This window comes from Ictidomys tridecemlineatus, chromosome 10 (assembly GCF_052094955.1).
Source record: "Ictidomys tridecemlineatus isolate mIctTri1 chromosome 10, mIctTri1.hap1, whole genome shotgun sequence".
Taxonomy (NCBI): domain Eukaryota; kingdom Metazoa; phylum Chordata; class Mammalia; order Rodentia; family Sciuridae; genus Ictidomys; species Ictidomys tridecemlineatus.
Window position 1 is genome coordinate 32,994,690 of NC_135486.1, and position 9,494 is coordinate 33,004,183.

The following is a 9,494-nucleotide window of genomic DNA, read 5'->3' on the forward strand; positions in this document are numbered from 1 at the left end:
GTGGGGGGTGGGGTGTGGGGTGTGGGGTGTGGGGGTGGGGTGTGGGGGTGGGGGTGTGGGTGTGGGGGTGGGGGGTGGGGGGGGTGCTCCAACTCCGAGAAAGGCGAGGAGTAGGAGGAGGCCGCAGAGGAGGCCACATACGCAGGAGCGTTCAAGGCTCCAGTAATAAATCGATTCACAAGGCGTGCCTCAGTATGTGCAGAAGCCTATAATCCTGATGAAGAAGATGATGCCGAGTCCAGGATTATACATCCTTAAACTGATGACCAAAGAAATAGATTGCAAGAGGCTTGCAAAGACATCCTGGTTTTTAAGAACCTGGACCCGGAGCAGATGTCTTAAGTATTAGATGCCATGTTTGAAAAGTTGGTCAAAGAAGGGGAACATGTTATTGATCGAGGCGATGATGGTGACAACTTTTATGTAATTGATAGAGGAACATTTGATATTTATGTAAAATGCGATGGAGTGGGAAGATGTGTTGGTAATCGTGGGAATTTTGGAGAACTGGCCTTAATGTACAATCCAGAGCAGCTACAATCACTGCTACCTCTCCTGGTCCTCTGTGGGGTTTGGACAGGGTAACCTTCAGAAGAATAATTGTGAAAAACAATGCCCAAAAGAGAAAAATGTGCGAAAGCTTTATTGAGTCACTGCCATTCCTTAAATCTTTGGAGGTTTCTGAACGCCTGAAAGTGGTAGATGTGATAGGTACCAAAGTGTACAATGATGGTGAACAAATCATTGCTCAGGGAGATTTGGCTGATTCCTTTTTCATTGTAGAATCTGGAGAAGTGAAAATTACTAAGAAAAGAAAGGGTAAATCAGAAGTGGAAGAGAATGGTGCCGTAGAGATGGCTCCATGTTTTCTGGGGCAGTACTTTGGAGAGCTCGCCCTGGTAACTAACAAATCTCCAGCAGCTTTTGCACAGGCCATTGGGACTGTCAAATGCTTAGCTATGGACGTGCAAGCATTTGAAAGGCTTCTAGGACCTTGCAAAATAATGAAAAGGAACATCGCCACCTATGAAGAACAATTAGTTGCCCTGTTTGGAACAAACATGGATATTGTTGAACCCACTGCATGAAGCAAAGTATGAAGCGAGAAGACCTATAGTGACAAAATTACACAGTAGTGGTTAGTCCACTGAGAATGTGTTTGTGTAGATGCCAAGCATTTTCTGTGATTTCAGGTTTTCCCTTTTTTTTGACATTTACAATGTATTGGTAAATAGTGTTTTAATAGTCAATAGGCTTTAACATCACTTTCTAATTAGTAGTTCATTAAAACAACACTGATAAAATGACTTTCTACTCCTCAAAATTATTTGACTTACAGTTTTATTATAATGATTGTAATATATTGAACGTATCCATGTTTAAGAAGATAATTAAAAGATACTATCATAGGCAATGTGTTTGATTTATTCAGATTGATATCAAGTTAGTGACTATGTCCATGTAAGAGAGAACTTGGCAATGAATCATGCAACCAGCATGGCATCACATTCTTTTTATAACTCATTATATAGTAAAATTTAATCATTTTTACTTTAAAGTTTTTTTTTGGCTTGATAAGTTATGTGTTGGCCTTAGCCTATTGGTGAAATGGTATAAAACATCATATGCAATTTTAAAACTTTATATATTTTTGCAATAAAATACATTTTGACTTCTTTGGCATAATGTCAGTAACCTACATATTCCAGTGGTTTTAAGGAATGCCAATTTAATTAATTATGATAATAGGGAAAAGAGTCTTTCTAAGATGAGTAATCATTAATGTATTTTTCCCTCATCTAATATGTATCTTTGTTTCCTTTTTTCATTTTGCAACTTCCTGTATTTTTTACTTTTAAGAGTTTAATTTTGATGTGTCACAAAGTTTTTTTTTAAAAAGCTATTTAAACTTGTTAAATCTGACTCTTATCTTCTAAAAGTCTAAGATCTTATACTTAAAAGAAAAACCTTAGTCTTATACCAAAAATATGTTGAGAACCTTATTTACATGCCCACAGTACATTTCTTAATTCTTCACTTGACCTACACGATATGGTCTCTTGCATATATCTGTCTCCAAGCATTTCTGTTCTTCCTTGTGATGGTTGACAACACACAATTGTATTAATTGGCAGCCAGTTAGGTTTGCCTTTTTTCCCCCTTAAAATCTCTCTTAGTAGGTATAAAATTTGTAAGCAAAATCACATATAACAAAAAAGGAGTTTTTGTTCTTTATAACATATAACATCAGGCCTTGCCATTTTGTTAATGCCTACTCATAAACTTACCAGATTTTCATTGATCACTGATGTGCTTTTATTCTGACATATAAAACCTAATTATATTCAACCAAAGCAATATAATCTTATATGATTTTTTAGGTTTCATGATCCAGTGTCTAAAAACATTAACTCTAACCAGTTGTTCACATTTTGGGGAACATGTATCAAAAGAATATATACCTACATGGGTAAAATTATTGTGGGGCTATTGTCCTACTAGAGGATGTTTATGGTCCTACTTGTACATGAAAACATGGTAAGAATTTTAATTGGATAATGTATATATAAGAAGTTAAAGTATGTAACTTATAACATCAGCCACATTTCAGTATGTTGTTTTCACACTTTTGCCAAACCTTGTAGGGAAAGGGAGCTTTCTATATGAAGATGACTTGTTTTCTATTTAAGACTTTATTTTAAAAGCCATGTATGTTAAACAAGCAAAAAAGAAAATTTCTAGTTCATCATTCTGTATTCTTTATTCACTTTTTCCATTTATCTCTTTTGTCACATAAGCTGATTATTAACTATTCATGGAACAGTAAATAAATGCCTGTTTAATAAAGAACTTTGACCAAGGCTGTAAATGCCAGTTATGTTATTTTCAGCATTGTTGGTTATATTTAAATTTTCCTTATAATAAAGCACACTTTTATAATAAAAAAAGAGTTTTATAAGCAAAATCTGAAAAAAGCATAATGTTTCACATGTATTAGAATGAAATACCATTTTATCTTAAATATTAGATATGAATAGGTCCTATACATAAATATCACCGGCTTATAACTACATGACAATAAACTTTTAGTTTCCATGCCATACTTGATGGTTAAAGGAAAACTCTTAAACAAGTAAAATTTAGCAGAATTTATTTAAGCAAGAAAATGGACAAGGGGCCGGGCTGAGTGGTGTACACCTGTAAACCGGTAGCTCAGGAGGCTGAGGATCACAAGTTCATGCCAGCCTCAACAGTGAGGCACTAAGCAATTCAGTGAGACCCTGTCTCTAAATAAAATATAAAATAGGGCCTGGGATGTGGCTCAGTGGCTGAGTGTCTCTGAGTTTAATCCCTGGTAGATCCCACCACAAAAAAAAAAAAAAAAAAAAAAAAAGGAAGGGAGAGAAGAAACAAGGATCCATCCACTGACTTGGCAGCCCAGGACTGGAACAGCTTCAAAGAACTTGGCTTCCCTGTGTGGCAGGACAGCCCCTGTGAACAGGAGCCTCATGGGTTGCAAAGAGCTTGAGTCCCAGGACTCTGAAGTTGATGGCTCAGTCACTGCCCTGGGCTGAGACTTGGCTGTGTTACTTTAGTGTCCTCCACTCTGGACTTTCAAGTAGTGTGAGCACTAACCTAGGTGGAGTTTGTAACCCAAGGACTCAAGTGTGGAGACATCCTCCCACTAAACCTAATTGGATAATAACACAATAAATTCAAAATTAAAGAATGAGTAGCATCTCTGATTTTTCACAAGTTATTTTAGAAAAAAATATACTAGAGGACTGTAAATACTTTATATGATTTTCCCTATTTTTGATTCAGAGCAAAATGATGTGGGCAATAACTGAACTATTATCCAAACTGGCTTGAATATAGTAAGAAAATGACTACCTGTGTGAAGTCAAAGCATTGTGAAAGGTGTGAACAAGGAATTTCTCAATGATAAATAGTTCTGGGACCTGTATTTTAGGAAAGACCTACAGTGTAAATAATGATACATAGAAAAGTGAAGTTGAGAGCTGGAGACACAGCTCAGTGGTAAGGCACATGCCTAGTGTGCTGGAGGACCTGGGCTCACTCTCCAGCCCTGGAGGGAAAGAAAATTAGATTGAATATTTTCAAAGCTCAATATTCATATGTAATATACTTAAGAATGCAAGATATTTTAGTGTAATGTTCATTAAAAAGTATCATTTCACTGGGTAGAGTGGGACCATGCCTGTAATCCCAGTAACTTGGGAGCTGAGATAGGAGGACCACAAGTTTGAGGCCAGCCTCAGCAATTTAATGAGGCCCTAAGCAAATTGATGAAACTCTGTCTCAAAATTAAAAAGCAAAAGGGCCAGGGATGGAGCTCAGTGGTAAAGTGCCCCTGGGTTCAATCTTCAGTAATAATAATAATAATAATAATAGGCTCATTTCAGCTGGGTGTGGTGGCACACATATATAATCCTGCAATCCCAGTTGCTCTGGAGAGGCTGAGTCTGGAGGATCAAAAGTTCAGGGCCAGCCTAGGCAACTTAGTGAGACCCGTTGTCAGTTGTACAGTGCCCCTGGGTTCAATCAACAGTACCAGAATAAATAAGTAAATACATATATACATACCTCACATGAGACATTGTTCTATGCCATATAAAATTGAAATAGCTCAATATGTAAGTAAAGGGGAAAAAAGAAATGACCCATCACGGAAATAATTTTCACCAGTTCCTGATCTCTTAGATGATCTTTCACCTATTTTTAGTTTTCAGTGGACACAACATCTTTGTTTTGTATGCGGTGCTGAGGGTCCAACCCGGGCCGCACGCATGCCAGGTGAGAGCACTACTGCTTGAGCCACATCCCCATAAAGAAAATCATCAGTGTACTTTTATTACTAAAAGATCAAAGCTATGAGGATCCTAATATTTACTGAGCACATAATTTAATATTTATGTTTAATTAATTTTTATTAAGCTTATGAATGCTTCCTAAATTCAGGTCAGTACACTTCAGAAAAATAGATTTTAGATGGACAATAAACTGGCATGTTTATTTTTCAACAATATAACAACTAACCTTTAAATCTATGTTCAATCCTATCTTCTGAAGTTATTTTCTTCTACTTCTATTGCATATTGAAGAGCATTGAAAGTTGAAAATTTATTTTTTCTCTTGATGAATTATCTGTTCTGTTGGTTTATATTGTTGATCATTTTGTATAAAATCACAACTTAGTCATAGCAATGTTTGTTTTCCAAAAAATAGGATTCCTAAAAGCTGCAACAAAGAATTGTTCTTCCTTTTGATAGATAAGTATTCAAAATTAGCTTACACTTATTAACCATGGAACCATAGAAACACTTTTAAAGGTAACATCCTCACCAACATTTATTGTTATCTGTATGCATAAGATCATAAAACTCCTTAATGATTGAGTATTTTAATTTCTTTGATATCATTTGTCATGCCCCATTACTCCTCTGTCTTCATTTTTTGGTGTCTTTTGTATTCTTGATAAGACTAACTAAAATTATTTCAATTTTATTTATCTTTCCAAAAAAGGAAAAACCTCCAACTCTTTGTTTCATTGATATTTTGTATTTATTTTTGTCTCTGTATTTTTTCCACTCTGATCTTTGTTATTTTTCTCCTAATACGAGGCTTAAAGGGGTTTTTTTTTTTTTTTTTGCTTGCTTTTCTAGTTTCCTGAGGTGCATCATTAGGTTGTTTATTTGAAAGCTTTCTCTTTTTGATGTAGGCTCCTATTGCTATGGACTTGCCTGTTGATACTGCTTTTGCTGAATCACATACAATTCTTTCAAGCTCTGATTTTCCTCAGGCTCAGGGAGTAAAGCATTTTTTAAGGAGAGGAAAGGATGAACTCAGCCTGGAGGTTGGGCAGGGTCTTCCTCAGAGAGTATATTTGTCTTATCACAATAGATTTTGACCCCCCAAAGCTAGCTGACAAGAAGAATGTTCTGGGAATCAAAGAAATGCTTGACACCCAAACTATTCAGGTGAGGCCTTGCAGAATTTAGACTCTGCAGGGGAGGCCTTTCCTTATAACTTAAAATACCGAGTAAAAGGGAGGGGATTTCCCCCCATATTTTTTATTGGTGCATTTTGGTTGTACACAGTAGTGGGATTCATTGTTACTTACTTATACATGTACATAACATATCAATATAATTTAGACAATATTTTCCCAGTATTTCCCCTTTCCTTTCCCTCTTTCCTCCCCCTGATCCCTTTCCTCTATTCTACTGATTTTCCTTTGATTTGCAGGGAGAAGGCATTAAAGGATTTGAAAAGAAACTGAGTGATCTTGCCAAGGACAACTTCTAGAAGGGGATACCCTGTTAAAGTTCAAGTTATGGCTAGACACACTTCTTCAGAGGGTACATGCCATAAACTTTGGCAGCATTCACATGAGAGTAATTTATTCTGAAGGTCTGCAAAGAGCTATGCAAGTTTGGCAGTCTCCTCCTAGATTTCAAGGTCATACCCAGTGGCTCAGGCAGAGACTTCTTAATGGGACAGAACCAGCACATTCAGCTCCCACTAGGGCAATGCTGAGCAGAAGTGTGGGGTCAGAGCTAGAAACAACACAGAATACATGCTAGGGCAGTGACTAATGAAATCATGGGAGCAGAGCTATCACAGACAGTTCTCATTATGGTAGTACAGAGACAATTTGGAATAGGGACTGCTGCCGGAAAACCCCAGAACTCTAGAACCACATCAGTGCAACAGGGCTGGAGCATGGGCTAAGCCCAACAAAACCACAGGACTGTCAAGTTGAACTCCTTGGGGATTCCAATCTCCTTGCTGATTCCAATCAGCAAGACATGGAATCAAAGTAGAATACTTTGTAGCTGAATTGTTTTCCCACTGGACTTGAGGCCTATTACTCCTTTCTTCTCGCCTATTTTTCCATTTTTTTGGAAAGTAGATGTCTATCCTATACAGTCTTCCCATTGTATTTTGGAAGGAGGTGACTTTTTTTAGTTTCATAGGTTCACAGCTATAGAAAATTTGCCTTAGAATGATTTAGACTTTGAGTCTCACCCATACTCAATTTAAATGACTTTGGACTTGGAACTTTTGAGTTGATGCTGAAAGAAGTGAAAATTTTGAAACTATTGGGCTGATAAGAATGTTATTTTGTGTGTGAGAAAGACATGAATTTGGGGGCATGAATTTGGATGCTATGATTACCCAATCTCAGTTATTCTATGATAGCAAAAGAAAGTGGACTAAGACAGTGGATATTCTTGCCTTAGTCTTGATTTTAGAGGTAAAGTATTTAATTTCTTACCATTTAGTATGATACCAATTGTAGACTGCTAATGTAAGTTGAATATCCCTAATTACAAATGCTCGTGACCACATTTTTTTGTTTTTTTTGAAGTATTTATATATACATAATGATACACTGGGGTGGGACCTAAGCCTAAACACAAAACTTATTTGGTTTTCATATTCACTACATAAATATTTTCCAAAAATAGTTATATGCACACTCAAAATAATTTTGTGCATGAGGCAAAGAATCATGTTGTAGAATTTTCCAATTTAGGCATTATTATCTATAAAGTTTCAGAAGTTTTAGCATTTCAGATTTTGGATTTTGGGACTTGGATTATTCAACTTGTATATGGCGTTTCTTGTCTTGGAATAACTCTTTCATTGTCAAATGTTTTGAGAGTTTTTATTATAAAATGATGTTTCTTTTTTCCATCTGTTGAATAATAATGATTCTAAAAGTTTATTCAGTTAATGTAATGTATAGTATTTAATGACTGGTATTTATTGAACCATCTTTGAGTCCCAGAAATAAATCACAGATGAGTGAGTCTTATGATCCCTTAAATGTGCTGTTGAATTCATCTTCTAATGAGAGGTTTTGCATCTCTATCACCGGGGATATTCATCAGGTGTATTGGGTTATTATTTTCTCATAGAATACTTGTGTAGCTTTGTTGTCAAGATAATGCTGGCCTCATGAATGAATTTGGAAGTGTTTACTACTCCTCAGTTTTTTTGGAAGGATATGAAAAGGATTCATGTTAATTTTTTTAAATCTTCATAGTTATACAAGGGAGTTGGGTTCATCCAGGTCATGTTAACTTTTGAATGTTTTATGAAACCGTCCTGTAAAGATATGAGGTCCTGGGATTTTCTTTCATAAAATAATTTTTAATAACTAATTCAAACTCCTTGTTCTTTACCTGTCTGTTGGGATTTTGTATTTGTGATTCAGTCCTGGTAGGCTGCAACTTTCTACAAAGATTCATTTCTTCTAGGTCATCCAAATTGCTGGTATAATTGTTCATACCAGAATTGTACATATTTTAATTTTTGTGCTATTAACTGTAATGTTTCTTCTTCATTTTGAAATTTATTTACTTCCACATTTGTCTAGCTAAACTTTTATCAATTTTGTTTATTGGTTAAAAATCAGCTTTTAGCTTTGTTGATGCTTAATAGTGTTTTCTGAGTATTTTCTTTTTTTCTTAATGTTTTTTTTTTCTTTTTGGATACCTTTATTTCCTCCCTCTTAATATCTTTAGTTTAGTTACTTCTTCATTTTCTAGTTCTTTGAGGTATAAAGTTTGAAGCTTTGTTATTTGAGATCTAAATCATGTAGACATTTATAGTTATATACTTTATATATTTCCCTTACAAAATTCCTTTTCTGCACCTTGTATGTTTTAGTATGCTATGATTTGATGTTTGTTTGTCTATAAGTGTCATTTAATTTTTCTTTCAATTTTGTCACTGACCTATGAGAAGGTCAGGAGGATGTCATTCAAATTCTATATATTTGTGAATATACCAACATTCCCTGTTATTGACATATAATTTGGGGCTTTTATTTGGCAAAGATACTTGATATAATTTCAGCATTCTTAAATACTTGAAATTTGTTTTGTGGCATAACATATGACCTATCCTGGAGTGTGTTGTGTATGCACTACAGAATAATGTGTATTCTGCTATTGTGTAGAATATTCTATGTATATCTGTTAAGTCTATTTGGTGTAACATACAGCTAAAGTCCAAGGTTTTCTTATTGATTTTCTGTCTGGATGACCTATCAACTGTATTAATAGTAGGGTCCTTCCATACTCCATCTTTATCATTTTACAATCTATTTCTCCCTTAAGATTTATTAACATTTGCTTTTTTACATTTAGCTTCTCCCATGTTGGAGTGTGTGTGTGTGTGTGTGTAAAATAACCTTCTTTTATCTCTGTCTTACAATGTTTGGCTGAAATTCCTCTGTGAAATAGAAGAGTAAACACCACTACTGCCTTTTGGTTCTGTGGCATGGACTGTCTTTTTCCTTCCCTATTCTCTTCTATGTCCTGAATGTTTGTGTCCCCCTAAATGTCACCGTTTCATTCCTAGTGACCACAGTGAGCATATTAGAAGATGAAGTCTTTTTAGGTGAATAGGAGATGGGGTTCCATCCTCAAGAGTAGAAACAGTGCCCTAACAAGGAA

General features: G+C 35.5%; 1 pseudogene; it reads left to right on the forward strand.

Annotated features, from left to right (window-relative positions):
* Positions 1-109: 109 nt before the first annotated feature.
* On the forward strand, positions 110-1,212 carry LOC144367016 (cAMP-dependent protein kinase type II-beta regulatory subunit pseudogene; annotated as a pseudogene).
* The last annotated feature ends 8,282 nt before the right edge of the window (positions 1,213-9,494 follow it).